The 12,833-nt window shown below is 40.8% G+C and overlaps 1 long non-coding RNA gene across 1 annotated transcript; it reads left to right on the top strand.

The window, feature by feature from the left end:
- The first annotated feature begins 221 nt into the window (after positions 1-221).
- On the top strand, positions 222-700 carry LOC137836492 (uncharacterized). Its single transcript, XR_011085306.1, has 3 exons — positions 222-346; positions 422-445; positions 579-700. It is a non-coding gene; the product is annotated as an uncharacterized lncRNA (long non-coding RNA).
- The last annotated feature ends 12,133 nt before the right edge of the window (positions 701-12,833 follow it).

Below are 12,833 nucleotides of genomic sequence, written 5' to 3'. Positions count from 1 at the left end.
TTGCGGAGATTTTAAAATAAACCTTTGGAAATTAATGAAGGTTAAAAAAACCTCCGTCATTTTGCCAAGGTCTAATAATAAACCTTTGGAATTTAAATAAGGTTAAAAAACCTCCGTTATTTTGTTGAGGTTTTAGAAAAAAAACCTCCATTAATTAAATCAATTCCTAAGGTTATGTTAACCTCCGCTAAATAACCTCCACTAAAACCTTTTTTTCTTGTAGTGATAGTGCATATTGATCGGCCATGCTTTCTGGTTTTGGTAGGGAGTGCCTATTGATTTATCCTAAAGAACATCCTATGTTCCTTGCAGAGCCTTCTTCAAACTCTCAACAACAGAGAAAAAGGTATTCTTATTATAATTTATTTTCTAGAATTATGAGCTCATCCCAATACTTATAATTTGGATTTTATTATTACAGGACAGCAGAGCTTATGTTTGAGAGGTACAGGCACCTGCATTATTTTTGGCGAAGAATGTTGTTAGTCCTTCACCGACCTATACTTCATAAAATAATATTTGTTCTGGAGTAAGAACAAAAAAGGTACTAAAATTGTATTCCTTGTGTTCACATACAGGTTCCGACTTCCTTTGCATCAGGGCGTGCTAAGTCATTAGTTGTTAATGGGTAAGAGATCACGAGGTTACTCAATTGTTGTTTTGTTCTTATTTTGTTGTAGTTTCATTGTGAACAATGGTGTTTTTCTTATAACAATTGCTTAGCTTTCAAAATATTATATATGGAAGGCCTAAGTTATATTTGACCTTGTCTTGTTTAACTAGACCTTACATGCCTTGCTTTTACCATGTATAGTAAGACAAAAATAAGAATTTGGAATTACAGAAAATATAATGGAGATCAAGATAGCTCTTTGTTAGGCTGAAATCAAACAAAGAAAATGATGGGGAATTATGCAGATGCACAAAATATATCACTCCTCACTCAAATTCATGCTACCTTTCTCACTTTTTTGCTAGTTCCACTAGTAAAAAAAAGTACATTAACGACGGTTAAAAAGGACCTATAAAGACGGTTTTTAAACCGTCGTTATTGTAGGTGTCGTTATAAATCAGTCACTTTTAACGACGGTTTGTCAACCGACGTTATAAATGTGTTATAACGATGGTCCTTTTAACCGACGTTATAAATAGCTACTAAATAAATAATTTATTTTTAAAAAAAATATATTTTTAAAGACAGTTCCTTTGGGAACCGTCGTTATATGTGTTTTGTTTTTGGAAAAAAAAATATTTATTTTTAATACACCTTAAATCTATATAAAATATCCAATTTTCAAAAAATCAAAAACATTTAAAATCATAATTTAAATATGTGCAATTTTATCAAATATATATGCTCAATTATTATCTTAGATGTTATATTAGTTATAAATAATTGAAAAGATAATCATTAAAGAAAATAATATTATCATTCAGAATAGTTCTTCTAAGCATACAAAGCTTCATGTTCAACTCATACTAACTCATATTTACATTTTTATTCTATAATGCTCTTACTTGAACATTAAAGAATATTTTCCAATAAACCTCCTCTTCAAATAACTCCTCTCATAATAAGTAAAGGCTTTCTCTGGCGTTGGCGTCGGGATCTTCGAACAAGGTAAATACGTCCAAAACCCCATTGTCTACCTAATCTTAAATCCGATTGCTGCATAAATAATAACATCACCTGTCATGCAAAAAGAAAAATACTAGCAACTCTTATTTACATTGTCAAGTTTCTATTTTCTCTACTAAAAAAATGAGAATTAAATCGCCATCTAGTTTTACAAACTGTCTTATGCAAGTAAAAAGAACATTTTTTTTTTTGATCAGCAATAAATTAATAGAATAGAATGAGACACTTAAGGGGTGTCTCAACCCTTATACATAGACACTCCAAGATAAAGCACTCACCAAACAACCGGTATAAGAGATTAAACCTAGAGAACTTAAACCTTAGGAGTCCCAACCCAGAGAGTACTTGATCTTTATCAAATAGACAGATCAAGCTGCATCATCAAACCAACCAAATTACTCATGGAGAAACCCCTTCCTCTGCTGCCCGACAGCTCCGTGACGTCTTTCTTCTTCCTTCTTGCTTCATATCATGATCATTAATTTGCTCCTACATAACTACTTGCTTGACAAGTAGCAACCGCAATTGCCATCAGGGTCACCTTGTCAGCAGCACCAGTTGGGGTCTTGGGGCACCAACACTTCAGCAGCCCGGAACTGCACTCCGTGCTATTAATCAACCCCAATGTTCTACTGAGCACCCAAGAATCAAGCCTCCGCACCAACCAGTTACCTCAACAAAGCACGTCATCAGCCTCTAGCACCAACCTGGTTTGAACTTAACAGGAATATTTCCTGCACATGGAGTGCTTCAGGATCGTGTACCAGACCCTAGCTGCCACCGACAGCTAATCCTAACCTTCACAGCACAACCCCTACGTTCCCAGGGATCATCCCCGACATCCAGCAAGACACTTAACCATATTCTTATTTGTTGTACTTCCTCACCTTCATATATTTGCCAGCCTGCCTTAACCTGATTGGTAGCAACACCACTTTAGCTGCATCGACCTTCCAAAACTTCTCTAGATAATACTTTCGTGATTTGGCCGAGCCCTGCCAAATCCTCCAGCGGACTCTCAAATTACGTCCCACATCCCTTCACTTATTTTACATTTCCCTGCATAACTCTTTGCTGGCCCCCATTAAAATCCATCTACGTGTTGTCAACACCAGCGTAGATCTCCTCAACCGATATTCCACACCAGCATATTAAACCACTGGATCAACAAAGTTTCATTACTGCTGCATTGCATCTTATGAAAGCACACTAAGGTGGCTGCAACAAAAGCTACACCACATCAATATGTGCTTCCCTACCTTTCCAGCTTAACACTTCCTTCAGGCTCCTTGGCTAAAAAAGTCAACGCAGCCACAATACCACCTTTTCTCTCGGGTACACTTCAGTGGGAATCCCCTTCTTGGCACCAAATGACACCAACACTGCAGTGTTGGTTCTGTAGGATTGAACCTACCACAGCATCCCCTTCACAGCATCTATCCTACTAGCGGTTCCAACAGACCCAAACCCACATCTCTACATAGCTTCACCGTGGTTGTAGTCTTTTGCCTTTACTTACACAGGCTCCTTCCCGTTTCTTCCCGTTTCTTTCCACTTCCCACTTCTGCGCTTAAAGTACCATTACAGGTCCTGTTATTTGTAACTTTTAATGCAACACAGAGGGTTCAAAACCCAATCCACTAAGGAGTAGTTGAATGGATCTGCCTTATACTTCAACCATTGCCAAGATTTTATTTGTGCTTGCTGGAAGATTTCTTCTGCATCTACCACACCTTGCTTGAATACTACCACATTCCTGTGATCCCAAATACTCCTCACTATCGCTGCCCAAACCCCTTTCCAAACTAAGTTTTGGTTATGACTAACCTGAGGCAGGTTAAAGCTCTCAAAGTGGGCCACAATATCATTATGCTGTACACCCAGAATACCAATCCACCTAAAGCACATGGACCACACCTGATAGGCATATATGCATTCTAGGAAAAGGTGATTACACGATTCTTCCTTGGACTGGCATAGGGCACACAAGGTTGTTTCCACCAACACCCCTCTCCTACTCAGGCAGTCTCTAGTAGGTAGTCTATTCAAAAGGATCCTCCATACTACAGTCAACACAGAAGGAAAGGCCTTGGTTTCCCACAACAACTTGAAGACATCATGTTGGGGGCCTCTTACGTGCTTTGTTAGACATTTGTAAGCAGAGTTCACTGAGAAACACCCTTCCTCTTCTTTCCTCCACACGTGAAGGTCCTTCACTTCTTTATGCACTACTGCCGATGCTAGAAGCCTATCAAATTCTTCTACCAACTCAGATTCCCACACAAATCTTTCACGCCTCCACCTTAACCGCCAACACCATCCGAAGTCCTCCCATACACCTACCTCTTCCACCTTTTGCCCCTGGTTAAGAGACAGTGAATACAACCTAGGAAACCGGGTTTTTAGGTTGCAATTACCAATCCACACATCCTCCCAGAACCTTATATTATCCCCACATCCTAGTTTCCATCCTACCTCTTTGTCAAACCATCCTTCTCCTCCTCCCTCCCGACAGACTTTACACAAGTCTCTCCACCACCAAGATTGCATTTTGACCGTGCACTGGATTCCCAATCCATACTTCGATTCAAGCAGCTCCTTCCATTTCCCCGTCTCCTCCGCTATGTACCTCCACCTCCATTTAGCCAGTAAAGCTATGTTAAACTTTCTGATATCTCTCACACCCAACCCACCCTCCTCTTTTGGTTTACACACAACTTCCCATCTCACCCAAGTGATGGACTTGTTCTCCTTCCCCCACCCCTAGAGAAACCTCCTCTGAATACTGATTATACTCTTGCAGATCGAGATCGGAGCTTTATACAAGGATAGGTAATATAGAGGAACTGAGGTTAGGACTGATTTGAGTAGACAAACTCTCCCTGCCAGGGATAACCATCTACCTTTCCACACATTCAGTCTATCTTTTAACTTGTTCAGCACAGGTTCCCAGAATTTGGTCTTCCTAGGGTTCCCTCCCACTTCAAGACCTAGATATTTAAAAGGAACCTCCATTTGAACACAGTTCAAGGTCTTGGCATAGCACTCCAGATCACTCCTACGAACATTGAAACCTGTTAGTTTTGATTTGTGGAAATTTATCTTCAGGCCTGACGCTAATTCGAACCCCCTTAAGATAGCCTTCAGAGTCACCACGTTGGTGTATGATTCCTCACAGAAGAACATGGTATCATCTGCAAATTGCAGGATACACACTTCAACCTCCTTCCTCCCAATCTTGAGGCCAGTGAGTAGATTCACCCTTGCAGCTTGTCTTACAAGACTTGCCAAACCTTCTGCTACTACTATAAAGAGAAACGGAGCGAGAGGATCGCCTTGTCTGAGTCCTCTGGCAGGCTTGAATTCCTCTGTAGGACTTCCATTAACAAAAACAGACACTGTGGAACTCTCCATACATCCTCTAATCCAGCTGATCCACTTTCTTTGGAACCCCATCCTCAGCAGCATATCATAGAGGAATTCCCACCTAACCGAATCGTAAGCTTTCTCGAAATCCACCTTTAGGCACAACCCACGTCCCCCACTCCTCCTCATGTCCTCCACCACCTCATTAGCCATCAGCACGCTATCCAAAATCCCTCTTCCCTTGACAAAAGCTGATTGACAGTCATCAATGATTGAGGTAATGATAGTCCTAATTCTACCGGCCAATACCTTAGAGATAATTTTGTATATAGCTCCCACTAACGAGATGGGCCGATAGTTGTCCAACGTAACAGGGTCTCTGACTTTCGGAACCAACGCAATAAAAGATGTGTTACATCCCTTTGGAACAACACCTGTATCATGAAAAAGATTCATGATTGTCATAACCTCCCCTTCTATGAATTCCCAGCTTTTCTTAATAAAATTGAAATTAAACCCATCAGGACCTGGGCTTTTCGAGCCTTCACAGAGCCACACAGCTTCCCTGACTTCTTCCACAGAAAACTCCCTAATAAGGCTCACACTGTCATCCCAAGTTAGAGATTTAATCTCAACCCCATCAAGTCTAACTCCAAAGTCTTTCGTTGCTGCAAATCTGCTTTCAAAGAACTTCTTCGCTTCTCCCCTTACTGTACATGGCTCTTCGCACCATTGACCTCCCACCTCCACACCCTTGACTTCATTCCTAAGGCGTCTCCACCTCAAGGAAGAGTGGTAGAACTTAGTGTAATAATTCCCATTCTTAAGCCAGTTGGTCCTAGCTTTTTGGCTCAAAAGAGATTCTATCCTTCTATCTGTTTCCTTTAGCCGACTCACCAGGCCAAGCCTCTGTACGTTCTGACCATCGTCAAGGGCACCACTACATGCTTGACAATCGAGCATCTCAATCTCCTCCAGAATATTCTTCTTGGTAGACTCAAGTATACCAAAGACATCCCTGTTCCAAACCTTCAGATCTCCCTTCAGACATTTCAGTTTCTCTTTAAACGCCATAAACGCATTCCCCTTATCAGGGTAGGAAGCCCATCTGCCCTTCACCATGTCTGTGAATCCCCTTTCCATAAACCATGCATCAATGGTTCTAAAGGGTTTTGGTCCCCAATCCTTGACCACTGACTTCACCACTAACGCACAATGGTCAGAGATTTCCCTCCGTTGCACATACTGCTTGCCCATAGGCCATTCCTGCATCCACTCTTCGGAAACTAACACTCTGTCTAGCCTACTCATCGCCTTCCCGTTTGAGCTGAACCAAGTGTATTTTTTTCCTACAATTGGTAGTTCCATCAACGTATTTGTATCAATGAAGTTATTAAACCTTCCCATCTCACTTGTGTGATTATCTCGCGCACTTGCTCCTTTCCTTTCTCCTCGTCTTCTTATGGCGTTAAAGTCACCATAAAAGCACCAGGCAAGGACCGAAGAAGCCAACTTAAGCGTAGATAACCTTTCCCACAACTCTATTTTTTCTCTCAAGGAGCATGCAGCGTAAACGTTTACTACCACACACCTACAGCTTGATTTCGCGTGTTGTCCAACCACCGCAATAAATCCCTTCCCCATTTCATGACTCTCATAGGCAAAGACATCCTTCCGCCACATAGATAGAAGGCTTCCACTGCCATTTTCTCCATCAAAATGAACCCAACCCACGTTGTTATCCCCCCAAAGGGCATAACATCTAGCGTCTGTACATACGCGCAGTTTCGTTTCTTGAAGACACACAAAGGCTGCCCCCTCATTTGCTATAATTCGTCTCAAGTAACTAGCCTTCGTGCTTCCCCCCAGCCCTCTTATGTTCAGGTTTACAATTATCATAAATGGGCTAAGTTTTTACCCTCCTCGTGCCTTTGCAGGAACTCCAAGTCCCTCTCCTCAAGACACGTATATTCCTTTACTACTTCCACCTCATCCTTCCTGCAGATCAGCCCCACTTTTTTCCCAACTTCCCACAGCTTGGGTGAATCCACCTCATTACCAGTTTCACAAAGGCGAGAATTACAGTTAATGAAATCCCCATCAGAAATGGGTTCAACAGGCTTACCTTGTAAGAGATGGGATGAAGCCCCTGCCTGATTAGTTCGTGCATTAATTCTCTCTGAACGTCTCGGCAGGGGAGGAGAATCCCCCAAGTCAAACAACCCTTTAATCTTGTTCCGTCGTGGTGATAACATAAGCCTGTTGTCTGAAAGCACGCCTTCCTCTCCTCTCTCAGTTGGTATTGGCATATCCTCTCCTCCGTCGAACTCGTGCCTCCCTCGATGCCCACTATGCATGGGCTCATTCACCAACCCTGGATTCCTTGACCCACTTACTTGACTCTCACCAGATTTAACCGCCCCAATCCCCTCCACCTGTTTACCTCCACTAGAGCTTTCCATGTTGGAGTTTCCGTTAGCAGCTACGTACCGGGCCTCCTCCCACAGCTTGTGAGGCCCAACTACTACATTTCCAACCGGTGATACACAGGGGGATTGGACCATACAGCAATGGGCCTCCACTTGGCCCACAATAAGAGGTGGTTCAACTCGTGGGCTAACTCTTTCTATATCCACAACTAATTTGGCCAGCTCAGCATAGGCAAAGTGGCTTCTGCACAGTGAATCACGTCCTAGGTCAGGGTTCACATCTAGGTCAGCACCTCGACACGCCACCTTGTCTAGCCTTCCTTCTTTCGTGCTGGACATGCAGACTAAATCCTGACCAAAGCTGCCATTGCCAGGAGGTACCTTAAGAGATAATTTTGTCTTATTCGCATACCCCTCTCCACCTTCCTCCGCCTTGCCACCGCCCTCCACCCCTTCTAGGCGGAATGCCTTCCTAATCATGGGATCAACCTCCTCCTCATAGCTTTTGTTCAAAAAAATCGTTTCTTCCACAAAGGTTCCAGATGACGACGCACTAGCAGACGACTCACTGAACCAGCAATCTGTGCGCCTACCTTCATAGCATGCAGGGGATTCTTCTTCCAGAAGGACATCCCACACCTGATCATTGATCCGCAGACTCCTTTTCACCCTGATGCTGCTTCGGTTCTTCAGCCGGATTTGCAGTCTGGCAAATTCCAGATGCTCCCATAGCAAAGTGGTTGTGTCCACAGATACTAACGTGGCCATATCTCCTAGAATTTTTGCAAAACACTCCTCATTCCAGAGAGTGAGCGGTAACCCGTAACACCTCACCCAAGCAATTTTATGGTCCGCCATACACGACGCTGACCACGGTTTGATAACCACAAAGAAGCTATCGAACCACTCCTTATTACTCTTGACTATATCCTCCATTTTCTCCCCTTCTCTTGGAGTCAACAACACTAATCTATCCCCCATATAGCGTATAAAAATCCTGTTCAGCCCTCCTTTGACGAACTCTTCTCTTAAATGGTCCACATTCAAAACCTCCTTAAACTGGCCGACAACACTATTTACCATCCAGGGCAGAGTGTTGGAATGCGATTTGAACGTTGGCCCCTTCCACTTCTCTTCCTTTGCCTCTCCGTTCACAGCATCAGCATACGATCTAACCCTTTTCTTCTCAACCCATTGCACCTTATTTTTTCCTGTATCCCTCTGTTCTTCCAGGTGAGTGACCTTCTTTTCCCTCCTCTTCTCCTTAGCAGGTTCCGGCTGGTGCCTTCTGTATTTTGGCACATTTACATGGAGTTTCATACTCCCGATATATAAGTTGTCCAACTCCCTCTCAAGACGTTCTACATTTCTCACTTCGAAGAATCTTACAAACCCAAACCTTCTCCTCCATCTGTTCAATTTGCGTGATATGAAAACTTCTTTCACCCTAGCTCTCCTTTGAAATACCTTGATCATATCCAGTTCTCCATAGCCATGCGGAAAGTTCGAGAAAAAGAAGGTGGTGTAATCGTTCGAACGCCCAACTTCTCCTACCCTCCTCATAATCTCAATACTCTTGGTGTGTGATTTGCCAAAGTGAGTGTGTTTCTTGAAGGGTTCTAGGTCCCTTAAACAACCTCCCTTAAACAATTCACCCCCTCTCGTTTAAGGCCATATATTCTAACAAGTAAAAAGAACATATTTTATTACAAACTGTCTTATGCAAGAACTAAAAAGAACATATTTTATTACCTCAGCTTTGGTACGAAATTCTAATAAGCATTTACACACATGACAATCTGCTCTATGAAGTGATTTGTTACCCTTGTCCGTTCTCACCAATGCAAATACCTTAAAGAAAATGAATTCAATACCGTGAGAATGATTCAAGTGAAGTATGAACATTAAATAATGCTTCTCTAGCTGGATAAATAGGGGCACTTAGTCGAGCAATGAGATGGGAAAAGAAATCTCTACTATCTCTATCCTTAGATCATATTATATCGTTGATTATATTTATATTTTCTTTTCTTTGAAAACAAATTAAAATATAATGAAAAAGAAGAAGAAAACTGACCAACAATGGGAAAAGAGTCGCAAGTAAATCTAACAAGAAATAACTGGTAAAACTGAAGGGAAAAAAAGGAAACTAACAACAGTGGGATGGGAGATACACGTAGATAAAATAAATAACTACTTATATGGAACACTAAAATCAGAAATTTTTTTGAAAGTGAAAGTCTAATTCCAAGTAGGGAAAATGCTAAAAGTACACAAGGAACCACTCAATTTAACTAAATTAAAGGGTTTATCATTTAATTTTGAACTGTGTTTGGAGTTCAAATTTGGAAATGATTTTTACCTGAAGTTGAAGCAACAGGATAGCCAATAACCAAACCGAGTGCCGTGAGGATAATTTAGAAATGATACCTTTTTGGAGAATTTTGAAAAGGAGAAATTGTTGAGTCCAACACTTTAACTCCAGAAATGAGTACTGAGTCCAACCCTAAATCCTGAAAAAAGACATTTCGAAATATCTATTTCATAATGAAAAAGGTGTTATTCAAGATTTTGAGAGTATAAAAAGAAAGTGCCTCCTTATTTTTACTGAGTACTCTTACCTATCATCTAAAACAGACAACACCTGCTTTGCCAAGTCACCTACCACATTACTAACATTCAACACTCTGCCCACATCAACTATCCAACGTCACGTGCCACATTGCCATAATTCAATTTGATGGTTGATCACAGACTTCTACATTTACATATTCCTATTCCTGGTTGAATTGATCAGGGAGCCATTACATGAGTTTAAACAAACAGAAGTTTAGGCAATTAATAATCAGCAATTTGCAATTTTTTTTTAATTAGAAATTCTATCTCTATAAATCCTGGTGTTGTGTTGATGAGAAACCAGAACGGCACCTGTTGAAATAAAAATTCAACAAGGAAGAGATAAGAAAAAATGAAGGAATTGTTTCAGCATGTGCACCTCTAGCTTGGACACCACCTCCTGAATTGAGGTACCATTTGCCCTTCCTTTTACATTAACTAAGGCAAGAGGGTATTTCCGAAAGTGAGCATTGATTGCTTTCGCAATACCAGTTTCACTATTGCTCTTTCCTGAAAAGAAGTTGCAGCCATAAAACAATAAAGAGAATAAGTATATGCTTTCTGTTTTATAGGTTGAGAGAAGAAATTGAAATTTTTAATTATAGAGACCGCTACAACATGCTTCAAAATAGAAGGTACAACATATTATACAACACAAGGCTTCCCAATTAGTATAATTTCAGGAAAATACCAAAGGATAAGAGAAATTGAGAATGAAAAATGGTGAATTGAAAAGACGTGTGACCTGAGAGTAAAGAGATTCTAGGGTTTCTTTGGTGACGGTGTGAAGAGGGCCAACGTATATGCAAGATGGCGCACGAGGAGGGTCGTCGCAGTGGCGTTGGACGCGGTGGTGCACGACGTCGTGACGCAGATCGTGGTGGCGCTCGTGGTGAAGCTCGCGGTGGTGCTTGCGGTGACAAAGCTCGCTTGCAGTGGCACTCGCGGTGACAAAGCTCGCTCGCGGTGGCTCCTGACGCAGTGTCGCAGCGTTGCGGTTCTGCTGGGTCGCGGTGGGGTTGGCTCGCAGAGAAAAAGCTAGTGCGGCAATGTGTTGGATGGAGGAGAGATCTGTGGCAACGGTGAGTGAAGAGGGCGGCGCAAAATCAATGGTTGTGGGTGAGGAGACGCGGTTGTGGGTGAGGGGAATAGTGAGAAGGAAGGTGAAGCGGTGATGAGTGAGTGAAAATAGAAAATAAGAGAAGGAAAAAGAGAGTGTGCGAGCTTGGGCGCGGGAATTTGATACTAAACCTAACATATAAGGACGGTTCTTCTAGAACCATCTTTGTAAACATACATATCATACATATAAAGACGGTTCTAAAGAGAACTATCCTGATAAGTGTTAAAAATTTGGAAAAAATAACAAAATTGCCACCGCCTCACTTATGAAGACTGTTTTTTACGAACCGTCTTTATAAGAAGTCGTTAATTACGTAATTTTCTCCCAGATTCTTTCCTCTCTTTATTCTTCCAACCTACTCTTTTTTTCACACTGCCATGTAATTAGTATCAGTCTGGGTTGTTGCAACCGTTTATAGTTGCAATTCTTCTTCAGTCTGTGTTCTCATATACTTGGTTAAAGCAGTAGTCATATACTCTCACTTTAGTAGCAAGATAAAGAAAGTTTCATTCATGTACTTGAAATCACTAAATCAAAAGAGTTAACAATGACACATAAGAAATTATATTTTTTTATAAGTTCTGGAATAGGAAGTTTACGATTATTACAGATAATTGTATGAAATAAATACCAAGAGGGTTTTGCTTATTCTAAAACACTATTAAATAAATAAGTAACCTGTGACCTTACGTTGAGAAATAACAATCTGAAAGCTTCTCCGTTATGTATGTTAACATGCCTAAAGATTGTTATTTTCCTGCTCAGCCATTTTAAAGTAGTCATTTGGGTTTGGTGACAAGCAATGAGACTTTGTTTCTCTTATTTGTACTACACACTTATCTCTAGTTTTAAACATAACTGAGACTCTAAGTGGGTTTTATTGTTTCCATTTTCTGATGGGATTGGAAGGTGAAAAATGGTGAAATTTTGTTGTGTGTGCCAAGTGGTGCTTTTTTTTTTGGGGTACACTATGACTATGATTTTTCCAATGGGGTTGTTTAAATGATGTTGATCCTTAAAGAAATGCCATTTATGGGATTTTTTTTTGGATGAAAGAATGATTAATCATTATTGTTAGAAAACATGGTCCAGCCTAGTGCAATAATAATGATTACTGATTTTGTTTGAAAAACACTTAATTGGAATACATACTAAGGTAATCTGTCTTTCAAAAACTAACTTCTATAGAAACATCATAGGAAAAGTACTGGGAAGAGCACCCTGGAAAACCAATGCCTCTCATGAGACCAAAGTTTTATTGTGGTCCCTAGAGGATCATGGACAGTGATGTTCCTAAACTTGAATGAAAAGCTCTGGAGGCATGTCCATACTTGATTCTTATTTCCGTAGAAAATCAGTGCCTCTCAAGAGACTACACTCTTGTAACTACTTATTTTGTTTTATTTACATTTCAATGGCATTTTAGGAGTGAGTTCGTTCAATTGTTGACAAAGATTTCTAAGTTATTGTTAGATATAGTTTGATGTACAGGCATTACGAAATCCTGAGGAAATTTTCTTGACTTTCCTCGGCAAGTATACCGAATCAACTGTATTATAGTACTGTTTAAAGTATGAATGTCGAATCCACAGTAAACAATTTTAATTAAGATGTTCTGTTATAAAACTCATTAAGTAAAGAAAATAGTTGTGAGAACTTG

Source organism: Phaseolus vulgaris, chromosome 4 (assembly GCF_000499845.2).
Source record: "Phaseolus vulgaris cultivar G19833 chromosome 4, P. vulgaris v2.0, whole genome shotgun sequence".
Classification (NCBI taxonomy): Eukaryota; Viridiplantae; Streptophyta; class Magnoliopsida; order Fabales; family Fabaceae; genus Phaseolus; species Phaseolus vulgaris.
Note: the sequence above shows the minus strand (reverse complement) of the source record. Positions and strands in the feature narration are given on the sequence as shown.